Consider the following 16,401-nt stretch of genomic DNA (forward strand, 5'->3'; position numbering starts at 1 on the left):
GCTGGGTGGAGATGAGGTTCACACATCCGTCTGCCCCACACCCAGAAGCCTTCTTGCTGGCAGCCCCCATGGGAGACCAGAGTTCCCAGGGCAAGACCCCCACGCTGATGGGTGACATACATGGGCATTGCAAACACAGCCTCCATCCCCTGCAAAACTCCCACTGGGATAAGCTCCAGCCCTGTGTCTCAGAGAAATAAGGTCTAAAAGTGAAGTAAAGAAGAAGAAGGGAGTGTTATCTTCTGGACACAGGATGGTGGACGCCTATGGGCGGTATGGACTCAAGGTGCCCCAAGCGGGGACTGGGGAGAAGAGCCCAGTGCCTGTTCCATGCCACCTCCCTGCCAACTCTGCCCTCCCACAGGTATAATATCTCTCCCTTACTCTGGCAGCTGGTAGAGGTTTGCCTCTTCCTTCTTGGGGAAAGAAGCCCCAGGCATGGGTACGCTGGAGGGGGCAACACCCCTGAGCAGAAGGAACCTGTTTCATGGCATTTGGGGACCTGAACAGTCTGGCCCTGGTGGTGGGTCCATTCTCTGCAGCCAAGCAGGATTGTCACTGTGCCCCAGAGCTGTGGGTGCTCCTGCAGCTCCTGAGGACCTACCTGAGGGGGGTCGCAGTGAGACCCCAGCCCTCAGCACTGCAGCCCCACACTGGGCAGAGCTCAGCTGTGGAAAGCCCATGGGAGGCCAGCCTTATTTCTCAGAGTTTGGGCTCACCATGCCCAGAGGCTGGGCACCCTGAAGTGAAAGCCCATGTCTCACACCCCAATTTAGTTGCCAGTGTCTTGCTGGGGAAGCAGCCAAGGCACCATCTCCTGGCTATCGCCGCCTCTGCGTGGCTGTGGACAGGCCTGTGCCTCTCCAATCCCACCAACACAGGGTGGACGGAGACACCAAACACCTCAGGAAGAACAAGTGGGCACTGGCCTTGCCACTCCCCCCTTGGCAGGGCTGTGCCTGACCTCAGCCTCTCCGGGTTCCCTGAGCTGAGGCTCTGCTCAAACCAGTGGCGATGGTGGAACGAGAAGGACCTGGAGACAGGGTCGGGGTAAGAAATGTCTCTCCTCCAGTTTGGAGTCCCACAGCCCTGCCGGGCTCATCCAGCTCAGACCCTGCTACCTGCTGGCACAGAGGAGGCTTCCCATGTGGTATGGGATCTCCACCTGGAGAAAGGACAATCTCAGACCCTCACCCCTGGGAAATCACCAGGGCAGTGTGTCCCTGGTCCCAAAGGACACCTGGGCTGGATCAGCACACTCACAACACGTCTCTCAGTACAGCCAGAAAGGATTCCTAGCGTGCTGCTGACATCTTTCCTCTCCCTGAGCTCTCCCCACAGAGGACCACACTCTGCTGCCAACGTTGTCCCTGGGTGGTGGGTGGAGGGTCTGTGGCACAGGGCAGTGACCTGACCTCAGGTCCAGCACAGTTGCCCTCTTCTTCTCCAAGAGGGGCTCAGCAGAGGCAGCGCACACAGCCCTCCCACTGCCCTCATTCCCTCGCAGATGAGCCCTGGGTGGGCAGCACATGCCCACAGGGCCTGGAGAGGACCAGTGTCTGAACTGCAGCCCACACCTGCCTGAGGCTGGGCAGTCAGGGTAGAAGCACCCCTGGACATGCCAGGGAATGAACCCAGGACCTCCCCCATGCCAAGCAAATGCTTGGTTCCATCCCTGTGACACCTGCCAGCAGGAGAGACCCTCTCCTCCCATGATGTGTCTGTGACATCACAGCCCTGGTGTCTCCTGGGTGTCCAGGGACCCTCTGCAGAAAACAGCACTGGAATTGTCCTGAGCTGAGGGAAGTCAGGACTGCCTCTGCGCTGGGGCCTGATCCTGGCATAGGGCTGCACTGCAGAATGTTGCCCCTTTAATGTCTCTGCAGGGCAATGGGGCAGGAGGAGGCTCTTGCTGCAGGCACTTCTCCCATGCTCTTGGCCCCCTCTGGGGTTGGTCGATGGAGAGGAGAAAACCCCTGAGCCTCCTCTGCCCCCTGGGGCAACACCCCTCTGTGCTACATCTGTCCCCAACTCCACAGCAGGAGCAGTGCCACAGGGTGAGGGAAATTCACTCCCCTGGGCTGAGGTGCCCCCAGGCTCTGATGGCACCCCAGGGGGTGCAGTGGGGACACATGGGGACTGAAATCCTATAACCCCTCCTCCCATCACTGGGCCTCCCCCTGCACCACTCTTCCCACCAGCATCCCTGGAGGTGAGGTGAACAGCAGGTGTCCATCTCCCTGGGGCTGAGGGTGTGGGTTGGGCTCATGGACCTTCCCACTCCTTCTGAGCTGAGGACTGTCCTGACAGCAAAGCAGTGCCTGGGACAGCCCTGGCTGGGCTCTGTGGCAGGGTGGGTGAGCATGTTCAGCTGTTAACTCCAAGGCTGATCGCTTGACCACATGCAGGGATGGTGTCTTCATGGTGGTAAAACTGGGGCAACTGTGCTGCCAGTGCCATAGATTTTTCCCTGCTGAGCCCCTGCCTGGCAGAGAGGGTTTGGGGCAACAAAAACCAGACCACAGTCACCGTGAACGTCTGGAGTGGTTGAGTGGAGTTATGGAGATGGACTGCTCCTCTGTTCTGCTTTGCACACGTGGCCCCAAAGCCCATCCTCAGCAGTGACTCTCCCATTCTTGTTCCAGACCTAGAAGGACTCTTTTGGAGCAGTGACAGTCCTGCAGGCACTACCCCTGCGGACAAGCATTGTCAAGCTCATGCTCAATGCTGACAAGGCAGTAACCTTGCTTGGACAGACAGTCTCTCCCTCTCCCCTCCTCTCACTTGCACTCAGTCACAACAAAAGCCAAACTTCTCTGGAGGTGCGTCCCTGGGGAGCCATGGGGAGGCAGCAGGTCTGCAGGGGGCTGGGATGTGCACATTGCTGTGGGACTACAGTCCAGTATGTGCCACTCCTTGGCCTGACTGGTTGACTGGGGAGATGCTCAGACTGGAGACAGGGGATGATCTCCTGCGTCACAGTTGTCACCATGTTCTTGATGAGCAAGAAAGGTTCTGTAACAGCAAGAGGTTGCAAGAGGGGAGCTCAGCAGCTTGTTGGGGCTCATGAGCAGGTCTTTCTTTTTCTGGGCAGGGAGTTTTGACAGCTGAGGCACAGACTCTCCATGAAGTGCAGAAGGAAAGATCCTTTATTATTACAATAGCACGTACTTATGCTCTTGCCAAAGCTAGCTTTTTTTTTTAATTGGGGTTTTTTGTTTGTTTTAAATTTAAACCAATGCTTTTCTGCTGTCGCCCTTGAAACTTGGAATTTCATCCGTTTTAGCAACAGGTAAGGAGTGTTAACAGCTTTCTTAGATAGGAAGAACTTCCTTGGTGCATTAAATCTGCTGACTGTGTAGAGGAAGGCTTTGGGGAACACGGCAGGTTTTCCTGCTCTATTGTACCGTGGGCGTGGATGGCATTTCACAAGAATTAAAGTTTGTTTCGGAGGAGCAGACTCTAAGCCAGCTGTGTCAAATATGATTAGAGGATGAAGCAAGAGGAGGAGAAAAATCATGAGATGAGTGACAGATGATTTGACAGAAGACGGTTTTTGAGAAATACTGTGAAACTTCATTGTAGTAGATTTGGAAAATGACTGTCCATCTTTAAAAATTCAATTTTAGCAGTGTCAATTAATCTCAGTACAGAAAGGAAAATTATCTCCAATGGTTCTGGCATAAAAAAGTGAAATCTTAGCCATTGCCCAAACTGGTACTTATTGACAGCACTAATAATTAGACCTGTTTTTAATGGGCATATGCCTGTTTTTGCAAACAAGACACTTTGGTTATTCCCCGTGCTCAAGCCTCGGTAAAAACTTCTCTGTTTCTTCTAGAACTCGCACTCGCATCTCTGTTCGGCCTGAACGCCGCCTTTGATTTCTGGGTGTACTTCAAATACACAGTGGCACCGATCAGCTTGGTCGTGAGTCCTCGCCAGCAGACCCTGCTGGCGTTGCAGAATGCAGGTGGGTGCAGTCAATAGCTCTGGCAATTCTTTTTATTCTTTTTTTTTTTGTTTGTTTCAAGATGGTGTCTTTCTCAACGGCAGGATTCTTTAGCAAAGCGAGTTCTGAATCGCCTCATCTGACAGGAGCGGTGACTGAATTACCCGCAGCATGTTAAAATTCACCACGTCAAGTGATAATTTGATGAGTGTTTGTGGGGAGGACTGGAGGGGAAACAGAGACGGTGGAAGAGGGCAGGATGAGAGCGGCTGCTGAAGGACAGGGAGGGACTTGAACACTGTGAGGTTGGGCAAGGAATTTGTGACTTATCCATGGAACTAGGAGCAAGGCAGAGCGCAGGTTCATGTTTAATTTTGATGTCCTACCACTGTCACGCTGGGTAACGAGAAGCAAATGAGAGGGACAGACAGACCTTTGCGTGAAGTCTGAGAACGAGCCTAGAGAGTGGTCACTCAGAAAGCTTTTGAAGGTCAAAGCAAAGTTCTAAAAAGAACCTGACAAGGCAAATATACCAAAAGGGAAATGCTGGCATGGTAGTATTGCGCTCTGCTCGTCTGCCCCTAGAAAATGGGAAGCAGAGGGTTGTAACGCTGTAACACCAAGGTTCAAGCATCTCCTGTGTTAATTTGCACAGATCAGTTGAGACATTCAACACCTAAAAATGCACCAAGTAGGCAGGTGGAGGAGCTGATGAGATAGGTGATGGAATAGAGACCCCCCTGGGTTAGGCAAGGTGCCTGGTAACACTGAACTGAAATCTGAAGCTACAGGATTCGTGCTGAGCTGTGGTCCTGTGTCTCAGTCTTCTCTTTTTTTTTTCTGTCAGTGGCTTGACTGCCAAGTTCTGTAGCGGCCAGATTTTTCTAGTGTCCCTTGTAGCACCTTTTTTAAATCGCTTTAAGATAGCATTGTGTGTGCATCTAAAGTGGGGAGGAGAGTTTGGGGCTGCTGCATCCGCAATGCTAATTCTGTTTTTCCTTCTTGCAGCGGTACAAACAACTCCACCGCGTGAGCTGGCGGCAAAGAAAGCCCCGTCCTGGACACCTTCTCCTCGGCTCCGGGGCCAGAGTGTGCTGAGTTACAGCCCGTCCTGCTGCCCTCGCGCCCGCCTAAAGTTTGCTGCCGGTTGTAGCCCAGGGTACAGCCCTCATCGACGGGCTCTGTCAAGCACCCGCGCTGCTTACAGCAGTGCTGGAACCTATTCCCCGAGCAGCAGCTCCAGTCAGGTAAGGACCAGGCCAGCTCCCGAGGGGACAGTTGGGGTCTTTGTTTGGTGCCCTGTGCCGCTGAAGGGGAGCAGCAGCCAGCAGAGAATTGTCTGTGTCTGTGTTTGCTCCTTTTGCAAAGCAGATCTAAATTTGTCATATCTGGCTTTGTCCTTTGTCCCAGTTTGGTTTAGAGCAGCTGATTTCTATGAGAACAAAGCAAAACCAAGCAATCAAAATGTAAGTGAGAAATGTAAGGAGACCAAAAACACCCAACCAGACCCCAAACCCCAAACGAGAGTCTTTTATATTCATGTCGTTTAGAAATCAAGGTGGAATTCTGTCTTCCTTCCTTTTTGGGGGAAAAAAACCCCCTTGGGTTTGTTTCAAAGCACAGTTTTTCAGTATTTGCCAAAAAACCTTTTTATAGATGGGGGAGGAGAATCTCTTGGAAATTCTGGCAAACGAGGTCGCTGGAAGCGTAGAGTTTTAATAGTTTTTTTTTTCCAAAGGGGAATAAAAATCCATAACCCCTGATGCTGAAGGTCTCTGTGAGTCGTAAAGTGCCAAAAAAAACCCCATTTGTCTATAAAAGCTGTGAGAACTCCAGCAGGGGTGGGGAACTCCCCATGTTTTGGTGTGAGAAAATCTATTTTTGTGCTGTATTTTCTCTCTGCAGGGCGGGGGGAGCTGCTGGTTTTTGGTGTGAACCGTCTGTTCCTGTCGATTCTCGTCCCCTGGCAGCCGCTGGGTTTTTCCTGTATTAAAGGAGTTGTTTGAGCAAACGCTGGTTTGGGTTTTTCTGGGGGCTCAGCACCGCTCAGCCCGTTGCCGCACCCAGGGGGGACTTGGAAGAACTGGGTTTAGCTGGGCTTGACCACCCCCCACCCCGCCTCCCGCCTGCCCCCCCACCCCGTTACTCGCCTGCCAAGGGCTCTTGATGGGCAGAAATTCTCTCTTTTTGACCCAAAACTGGGTGTTTCTCAAGAAGCAGCCCCGGGGCCCAGGTCCCTGCACATCCCGATAGCTCTGCACCCTGATAATACCTGCGCCTGGTCCCCAGGCACCCCAGAAGCCACACACCCCATGTACCCCAACACCCCGTGTACTGCAGTCCCTGTGTACCCCAATACATTGTGCTCCCCATGTACCCCAATATACTGTACCCCAACAGATTGTGCACCCCACTCCCTGTGAGTACACTGTGCCCCAGTCCCTGTGTACCCTAACACACCCCAGTCCCCGTGTACCCCAACATACTGTGCCCCCCACTCCCCTGTGCTATGGTGCACTGCGTACCTGGGTAAACTCTGCACCCCACTCCCTGGCCAGATTCTTCTGCACACCAGCCTCCCGCACTGCGATACACCACGCACCCTGCTTCCTGTGCACCCCCGTCCTTGTGTACCCCAATACACCATGCACCTGTAAGAGTCGGTCAGAAGATCAGCATTGTCTCAACATTGTCATCAGGGACATGGACAGTGAGGTACCCAACAACGGCCTGTTTGGAACACAGCTGCCGATCCCTGGAGTGGGATGTGGTGCAAAGGCTCCTGAATGCAGAACTGTGTGGCACAGCCAGTGCTGTGCTGTTCTCCTGAGCACTGACCCGGGTGGTGCAGGCAGTGCAGTGCTGTTCTCCTGAGCACTGACCCGTGTGGTGCAGGCAGTGCAGTGCTGTTCTCCTGAGCACTGACCCGTGTGGTACAGGCAGTGCAGTGCTGTTCTCCTGAGCACTGACCCGTGTGGTGCAGGCAGTGCAGTGCTGTTCTACGGTGCCTGAGCCGTGTAGTACAAAGAGTGTTGTGCTATTGTTCGGTACCTGGGCCTAGCCGGAGCTGTTAGAGATAATTGCATAGCCACTGTCAAAAAAGATGGATCGCAACTGTTGCCATAACATCGATGAAGAAATCATGAACCTCAGATGAACTTTGCTTCATTATAATACTAAAACACACCTCCTGGTTGAAGGTTACCCGCCTCCAAGACTGACCACGCCTCGGACACTCCCCCCCCTGTGCACACGCGATGGCCTTGCTCGAGAAGGGCGGAGATATGGTAATTGAATTCTGAGAAGGGCGGAGACCCCTGAGGCAGAGGAGGAGCCAGGGGTGTTACTGAACATAAGAGATGACTTCTGGACAATGAAAATTGGAAGCTTTCCCACCAAGGACCACAACGATCGACGACGCAGCATCAGCTGGACCCGGGACCGTTAGGACGTCGTGAGATCAGCGGTGGTAGCTCTGACCTCTCTCCCTCCTCTCTCTAAACTTTACTTTTCTCCTTTCTCTCACCCATCTCTAACTATCGCGTGCCACTTCACAGGCAACACAATAAAGTTTCACTGTTTGATTACTGCTATCCCCTTTGGTGTTGGTCACCTCAATTTTGCACTTTCGAGATCGTAGCAAATGAACCATCACGAGTCCACCGAGTGGACCGTGAAAGCATCATAAAATTTTTATGGCATCAAAGCCTAATTAAAAGTTTGAAGTTTCTAGAATTTAAAAACCCAGAGGAAAGGAATAACAAAATCCCTGCCAACGTAACTGTGACAGTTGTATATATTTTCTTCCCATTGGCGATCCAAAACAACAACACAAGAGTATTTCACACTTGTAAAAAGTGCCAATAGCACCTGTGCAGCAGTTCCATTCTCAGCTTGTTGAGGTTCAAACGCTTCCTCTCAAGGTCCCAGGATCACACCCAGCCCTGGCTGGCTGGATGCACAGTGTGTCGCTGTCCCAGCTTCAGCCGCTCACGGACTGAGGGGCAACTTTCACTTCAGACCCTAAAAAACAGGCACTTATTGAGCTTCCAGTGAAGGTGAAGCTCAGAACATGGAGTCTGTCCATGAGCTCGGTGGCATTTGTGCACCAAACAAGTGAATTTAGTACTTAAGGTCCAGGCTTCTGCAGTCCCTTCTTTGGACCCAAATTGTGTGAGAGAATTTATGGTGTGTGGGTGAGTGGAGTCAGAGGTGGGGATTTGTGGATGGCTGTGACAGAAATGAGAAGAAGGAATTCTGCTGGGGTGTCTGAAGAGCTGTTGGGAGGCCTGTGCTGATAGGGGTCTGGATGGCAGGACTGCTGCATCTGATCTGCCTCCACGAGGAGCTGAGGCTTTACTCACCTGCAGGGGTTTGTCTCTGCAACAAGCGTCTCCAGTGTGCGTGTGAAAGAGAACGTGGGGTGTTCTTGTGTCGGTGATACTGGAGGCAGAGAGAGAGGAAGTACAACCTGGATAGTGTTATAGAAATGACTTTTTTGGAGCTCTACATCCCTAAGCAGGTTTTGTTCATGTCAGAAAATAAATAAAAGCAGAGCCTTGCTCCTCTGGCCCAGAGAAGCCGCTCCTCCCTTACGAGGTGACCAAAAGGGAGGGTGGAACTTTCTTGGTAACTTGAGGAAATTACCTGCAGCTTCCTTACTAGATATAATTTGCCCTGGGGAAATAATCTGGGAATTGCTGTGGTTCACTCAGGTCAGTACTTTGTATTTGCGAGTGACTGGAAGTTTGTGTTTCTGAGGAGGGGACAAAACCCCTCTGAGGCCAGTTATGGAGCAATTGTAGAGATGGGAAGATTTTTTTCTTGACTAGAGCACTCAGCTTGTCCCTGTGCTTTGCAGTACTTTCTATTTCTTCTGTTAAAGATGTGTAGCAAGTGTTTGGGGATATTTCTTCTCTTCCTGAAGATAACTGCATTAGAATTCATATTTCAGCCATGCTCTGTTATGTGTAGAAATAGGTAAACTGGTGAATGTTAATTTTTCTACTGAAAACCCTCAGGAAGAAGATAACCCAAACATGCTTTTTCTTGTTCGGAAAAGACCTCTAATCCTTATGAAGATGAGATTGCTCTCTTTACTGGTGTAGTGCAGTTTGCTGTGTTACAAACACAGACAGATTGATACAGGTCTCGTGTCTGACTGCAGTGACACTACGGTTGTTGCTGCTGTTCCTGTTTGTGGCTTCTGGTGGCGGATGCTGCACAGGCAGGTTGGTATCACTGCTTTGATGTGTCTGTGCTCTTGGCCAGTCTGTGCTGCCCAGCGCAGGTGTGATCTCTGCTGGAACTGGAAGAAAATGTTGCAGCTGGATGGTGGTGGTGGTGGAGGAAATAAAGCAGCAACTGCACAGTGCCTGTGCTGCCTCAGAAGTGGTGGTGGGGAAGGTAAAAGAAAATGTAAAAGACTGAAAGTGAATCTACCAGCAGCGTATGTGGGTTTTGGGGGTCCTCTATAGACACCATCCTGTGTTGTGGAGACTTTGCAGACAGTTGCAGAAACCAAGTGCTGAAGCTGTGTGTCTCCCCGGCTCCATTCTGACCGAGAAGCAAACCCAAGAAATGGAAGAACACCTGCCTTCAGTTCTCTCTGTCATGTGTTTCGGCCTTCTCTCAGCCTGGCAACAAATGCCCAAGCTGCCATCCTCTGGCGTCTGTCTGTGAGCTTTCCTCTCCCGTATTCCCTGTGCCCGCTGAATTATCTCTGTCCACACGCCTTTCACAGCCACTCGCTGCTGGGGTGCCTGATGCTTGACGTGACAAACCAGAGCTTTTCAGTATCAGAATACTTTCTTTTGTAACGTCTCTGCGGTATTTTGCTCGTCTCAAAGGGAAGAAACAATTGTCTGGTTTATACTGACCTGGTTCATCTGCCTTTGTCGTGCTCCCTGTTAGATAGAAGCTCTCTCAACTTTTGGTGCCAGGCTTCTTTTTCCTTCTCTTTTCAATTCAAAAATCTTTATTCCCTCAAATCATATTCAGTGCTTGAAATCCTTTTAGTTTTCTTGTTCTTTTCTTCCTCAGGATGATGCCGTGGAATTAATTTGTTATTGTCCTGGTTTAACCAGGATAGGGTTAAGTTTCCCCAGCAGTGAGGGGGGAGCTCTAGCCGGGTTATTCAGATACAATGCTGACAGTCACATCCTGGCAGGTCACATTTTCCTGGCGCGGGAGTGCGGTGCACTGGTGGTTTTGTACATCATGCTTCTCACTGCTGTATTTGGTAGCTATTTTGCTCTGTTAATTGCTATCACTATTACTGTTATTGTTATTGTTGTTGTTTGTTGTGTTGCTATTGCACTGTTGTATTAAACCTTTCCTTATTTCAGTCTTGGGGCTTTGTATTTCACTCCCTTTGTGGGGGAGGGGTAGCAGCCGCATGGTCTCAGACCCCGGCAGGGGCTAAACCACCACAGTTATACATTCCCTTGCGAAGTAGAATATTTTGGGTTCTCTCATAGACATAACATTGAAAGAGAATTCGGAATTCCTCTGATGGGGATCTCCCAGAGGATTAGTGTACAAGCATGGTGTGTAGGAACAACTTCCAAGAGCTGAGGCACTATTTGCTCATTTCATTCCTTCCTTTATTTAACTCTCTTTTTCAGCTGTGATTGTTACTTTCTTCAGTATTATTTTCTGATTAATTTTCATAATTACTAGGAATTACCATATGATTTCTTTGTGAATCCAGACAAGGAGGTGCAGATGGTAAAGCTGAAGAGTGCTTTCTGTGACACTGTCAGGAATTACAGGAGAATATTGTTAATATTGTTAATAACCCAATAAACTCCCAGTGCCCCCTGGTTTGTCCCAGTTCATCCCAGTACTCCCCAGAGCTGCACAGTGCCCAGCAGTTCATCCCAGTGCCCCCCAGTGCTCTGTGGTGTATCCCTGCTCTCCCATGTCCCAGGGCTCTTGGACACACACCAGGGCTTGCACAGGGCTTTGCACAAGTCCCAGGTGTTGCACCTGCATTTGCACCATCCCCAAACGTGGCATGTGCGTTTGTACAAGCCTGAGCATTGCACAGGCCTTTGCAGAAGCTCCAAACTTTGCACAGGCCTTTGTACACACGTTTGTACAAGTCCCAAACGTTGCACGAGCATTTCCCCAGCCCCAGAGCTCGCACAAGCCTTTACACAAGCCCCAGCCTTTGCACACCCACTTGCACAAGCCCCACCATTATCCAACCCTTTGATCCCCACCCAGGTGGACACAGGGTGGGACCAACTCCACTAAAAGCAGCAGCTCCCAGTTCCCCACCCCTCTTTCTCCAGCTCCCACTGCCCCTCCCTGCTCCCACTGCCCCCACCCCACCCTCCCCCCCCCCCAGTCCCAGTGCCCCCCGGCCATGCCTCTTCACTTGGCCCTGCTCCGGCTCTCCCTTCGTCGGCAGCTGCAGACTGCGGTGGTGCTGCAGTGGGTCTGCTCCTGCCTCGCCCTCGGTGAGCAGCAGGGGGCTGGAATTTGGCAATTTGGGGAGAGGGATTGTGCCCCAATCCCCCTGACCCCCCTTGGCCACACCCTCCTCCCTCCCAGAGGCCTGGGTCCCTTAGGGCGGCGCTGGGTACAACACCCCTCCCCCCCCTCCAATGGGAGTTTTGGGGTGCTGGGGGGAATGGGGACCCTGGGAAAGGGGGTGATGAGGGGGTGGGTAGCCCCAAGTGGAGGCCCCCTTCCCCCCTCTTCCTGGGTGCGGGGGTCCTGCAGGGCAGTGCTGCGCCTGCAGCAACCTCCCCTCACTCGAGATGTAGTTTAAGCGGGCACCCAAGAGGTGGCAAAATCTTCTAATCAGTCACTATACGTGTACGAATCACCACATAACGCATTAATTCTCATTTGGGGACAGAGATGTCGTCTAGATTTTCACACATCACTGAATTTCAGAGACCCTTTCCTACTGGTACTCTGCTCGTTACCAATAGGATTGCTTTTGTTTGTGCCTTCTGTGCTCTTTCCCCGAGGAAAAGAAGGGACCCGCATGTGGTGGGTTGATCTCAGCCAGGAAGAGCCCGACCCGGGGATGGAACAGCTGATTTCAGCGGCGACCTTTGGAGCAAGGACAGAGGTGGTCGGGGCTGTGGGAAAGGAGGCGGGGAGGAGGGGATGTGGGGAACACCAGGAGAAGAGAGAGAAGAGAAGGAGGCACTAAACGTCTGAGTGTAACCACTGCAAACGTAAAGTCAACAACAAACTTCATCTGTTTGTTACAGGGCGGAGAGGGAGCCAAGGGGTGACATTGCCCAGCACAGTGCTGCCCAGACACTCACGGACACGGGATTGCTTAAAACAAGCCCATTTATTGGGTATTTACTTCAGGTAGGTCCCTCCTGCGCTCCAAGCAGAAGCAGCATCACAGCTGTGAGTGGGTGCAGAGGCTGCACGGGAAGCGGGGACCCGGCTGGTGTCCAGCTCGTCACACTGAGGGGCAGAGGAGGAGGCACAGCACGTTCCCCATCAGGTGCTCCACGGTCTGGGGGAGGAGGGAGAGAAGGGGCGGCCGGTAGGTTCCGGGGAGACTAGTGGAATCTTGGGGGGAAAAATGGAGAACTGGGGGGCCAGTAGGATCTGGGTGGGGGCTAAGGGGGTTTTGGAGGGACCAGGGCGGGGGGCAGCAAATGGGGTTTGGAGAGGTCACAGAGGTGATTTGGGGTCCCTGAGGGTCCCAGGAGTACCTGACCCCCCCTCCACGTGTCCCCCCTCAGCAGATGCTGCTGCCTCAGGTGTACCCTGAGAGGGTCAGCCCCGACTACCTCCAGTACCAGTGCTGGGAGGCACTCCAGGTGCTACTGGAAGTACTGGGAGGAGCTGGGAGGGAGCTGGGGGTCACCAGAAGGGGTGCTGGGAGGGGACTGCAGGGTGCTGGGAGGCAGCTGGGGGCTACTAGGAGGGACCTGGGGGGATTGAGAGGTAACTGGGAGGGAGGCAGTGTGGGCATGGGGTACTGGGAGGTAAGTGGGAGTACTGGGATGGGTTGGGGGTTACTAGGAGGTAATTGGGAGGCAGCTGAGGGCTATTGGGAGGGAACTCAGGGGCACTGGGATGACCTGGGAGCAACAGGAGAGGACTGGAGACACTGGAGGGTGGTTGGGGGCCACTGGGAAGAGCCGGGGCAGTGCTGGGAGAGACTGGGAGGTAACTGGGAGGGAGGTGGTGTAGGTGGGGGTAACTGGGTGGTAACTGGGAGCACTGGGATGGGCTGGGGGTCACTGGTAATTGAATGTGGTGGGGGACTACTGGGAGGTGTCTGGGGGTTAAGGAGAAGGACTGGGAAGTAGCTGGGAGGGAGGTGGGGCAGGTGGGGGTAACTGGGAGGCAACTGGGGGTGACTGGGAGCACTGGGCAGGTGCTGTGCAGACCCTGATGGGCACCCTGGCCACTCGGGTGGTCCTCCAGGCCATGGGGGTGGGGGACAGCGCTGTCACCATCACCAGGTCCAACCTCACCTCGGTGCTGTGGGGTGAGACCCCCAAATGCCCTTTTCACCCCCAAATCATCCATGGCCCCAGGATCCATGTTTCACCATCAAATCCCCCAATTTTATCACAAAATTTCCACGTTTGACCCCCAAATCTCCCATTTTTGAATCCCAAATCTCCAATTTTTGATCCCAGAATTTCCCACTTTGACACCAAGTCAGCTTCAGCATCCCCAAAAATCCTATTTTTCATCCCAAAATCTATCTTGAATCTCAAAATTCTACAGTTTTACCTCAAAATCTGCACCAGCACCCCCAAAAGCCCCCCACTTTTGCCCCAAAATTCTCTTTGGACCCCAGAATCCCCCAGTTTGACCCCAGAATGTTCTAGCAACTAACCAGTGCCCAGTCAAAACCAGCCCAGCTTCCCAGTGCAAGAGAGGATTTTGGTGCTGGGACAAATGGGGACGTGCCAGCTTGGCGCACGGGTGCCTTTTTGTGCCCTGAGGTGTCTCGGGATGGGCTAAAGCTTCCCTCCTCCTCCTCCTCTCCGGGCTGGGTCTGGGTGTGCGGTCCTGGGGGCAGCGGCAGAGGCCGGGAGGGACCCTGCTCAGCACACTCAGGGTGGTGCCCGTGGGAAGGACACTATGGAGTCCCAGCGGCTTGTGGCTCTGGCTTTATTTAAAAAAAATAATTATTCCAGTACAGACTTTTTCAAGAGAATTTCGTCTCTCCGAGGCTCACCAGAGCCAGCAGCACAGCAACCGCAGGCTCCATCTTGATATCGGAATCTGCTCTGTTGTCAGGATGCAGACGGTCTCGGCTGCCAGGGACCCAATGGAGAGTTCAGAGTCTTTCCCCAAGGGCAGGAGCGCTGCGAGAGAAGGGAGCAGAGCAGACGTGAACCCCCACTGCCCGCAGGGACCCCCAGGACCCCCCTCCAGCCCATGCCAGTCCCATCCATCTCCTTCCATGGCCAGGAGGAGCCGGTGAGACAACCAGAGTGGCTGAAGCTGCTGCTCAGGAATGACCCGTGTGCCCCCGACACACAAAAGAGCTCAGGACTGGGCCAGGCCACAGAGTCATTTTTTCGTTTGCCATATGAGCTAGTCTAGAGTTGTGTGTGCCCTCAACGAGCCCGTGTATTGGTCTGAGCATCACAATGTGGAGTCTGGACATCAACAGCCTCCTGGCAAGGGGCAGGACAGAGACGGCTGTTCTTTCCCCACAAATTCCCTTCTTTTTTGGTGAGAAAACAAAATTCCTCCAATTTCAAGACCTTGCTAAAGAGACATGCTAACCTATGTGTTAAGACACAAACAACTTTGTGAAACTGCTCTTGAAAAAAACCTTCTGAAACCGCTCGTCTGCCCCCGGAGCATTTTCCTGGAGCGGGGCCGGGCATGGCAGCACCTGCCCGGGCTCTGTCCCCTACTCACCGTCGCAGATCTGCCACAGCTTCTCCTGGCTGAGGATCCTCCGCCGCCGCACAGCAAGCCCTGGGGCACAGAGCTAATGTCAGAGCCCTGCTCCCCCTCGGCAGGGCTGTCCCCCAGCAAGGACAACTCCCAAGGGCTCTGGGACCCAGCAAGACCCCCAGCGAGCCCCACCACTGGGGACTGGGGCCGGGCGGCCAGAAATGGGTCCCCGGGGACTCACCGATGAACCTGACAGCTGCCTCTCGCACGGTGGCGTGACGGTCCTTCAGGTAGGGCAGGCTCTGGAGCAGATACTCATCCACCCTGCTCCTGTTGTGTGTTATCTGAGGGAGCACAAGGGCACGGGGCTGGTACGGACCCTCCGCCGCCGTCCGGACCAGTCCCTCCTGCCAGCACCCCCACTCCCTCTCAGTGATTCCCGTCTCCCAGCCAGGAGCCCCGTGGGGCTGAGGGCCAGAGAGAGCTGCGGGCAGAGGGGGCTGGGGGTGCTGAGACCCCTGCGTCCCACTGCCAGGGCCCAGATGGGCCGGGGTCTCCTGGAGAAGAGCCCTTGGGGGCTGCGTGCTGGAGGGCAGGGAAGGAGGATGCAGCTGGAGCAGCGGGGCTGGAGCAGGGCAGCGATGCAGAGCGGCACAGCCCCCACCACGGCATGGCTGCAGCCCCCGTCCAGCCCGGCCCGGGGCTTTGGGGGTTGTCCTCACCAAGCACTCTCCGATCAGGGGTGTCTGCCCTGTCTTGGCCATGGAGCTGAGTCTCCTCCGGCCCAGGAACTCTGCACAGGTGCTGAGGGTGTCCTGGGAAGCCTGTGGAGAAGCAGAGGCTGGGAGATGGCACCAGAGCCCAGGGAAGGAGACCTGGCATCCTCCTCCTCTGGGCCTGGCTTTGAGCTGGGGGGAAGGGGTGATCCCGGGATTGGATCCCCCTTCATTCCTGGGGCCATCGCGCGCTCTGGGAGCTGGCCCCGACTGAGCAGGGAACTGTCTGTGCCAGGTTCTCTTGCTCTGCTCGTGCTGGGGCTGCAGGGACCCTTCCTGTGGGCTGTGGGGGACCCCACCTCCCCCTCCAGCTCTGCAGCGGTGGGACCAGTGCAGTGGGACCCTGTGGTGACACACAGTCCCATTTTCCCTCACACCCAGGCCACCCCCGTGGTGTCAGCACGCCCTTCCTCACGACACCGATCGCTGGTCACTGCACCTTGGCCACGCTCTCGACCTGGTCACTCGTATAGAAGAACAGTGGGAGCAGGACACTCTGCACCGTCTTCACCATTTTTTTCTTGTTTCTGCCCACTGCAGTCTTCATCACATCTTTGAAGAGGCAGATAGAGACCTCCCGCAGCCGGCTGGACTCCTGTGGGAAGAGGACGGAGGGAGCTCAGCACCCTGCCCATGGGGAGCAGGGGCGTTAGCGTGGCTGATGGGAGAGGAGCTGCTCCGGGGTCGGATCCTGAACACAGGAGCCATCGGCCAGACCTGCAGCTGCGGCTCAACGGCCCCAGAGCCCTGAAAGGCCCCGGAAGAGGAGCGGGGAGGGGAAGAGCCCCAAAAGGCTATGCAAGAGGAGCAAGGGGG

The sequence above is a fragment of the Strix aluco genome, chromosome 27 (genome assembly GCF_031877795.1).
Source record: "Strix aluco isolate bStrAlu1 chromosome 27, bStrAlu1.hap1, whole genome shotgun sequence".
In the NCBI taxonomy this organism is placed as follows: domain Eukaryota; kingdom Metazoa; phylum Chordata; class Aves; order Strigiformes; family Strigidae; genus Strix; species Strix aluco.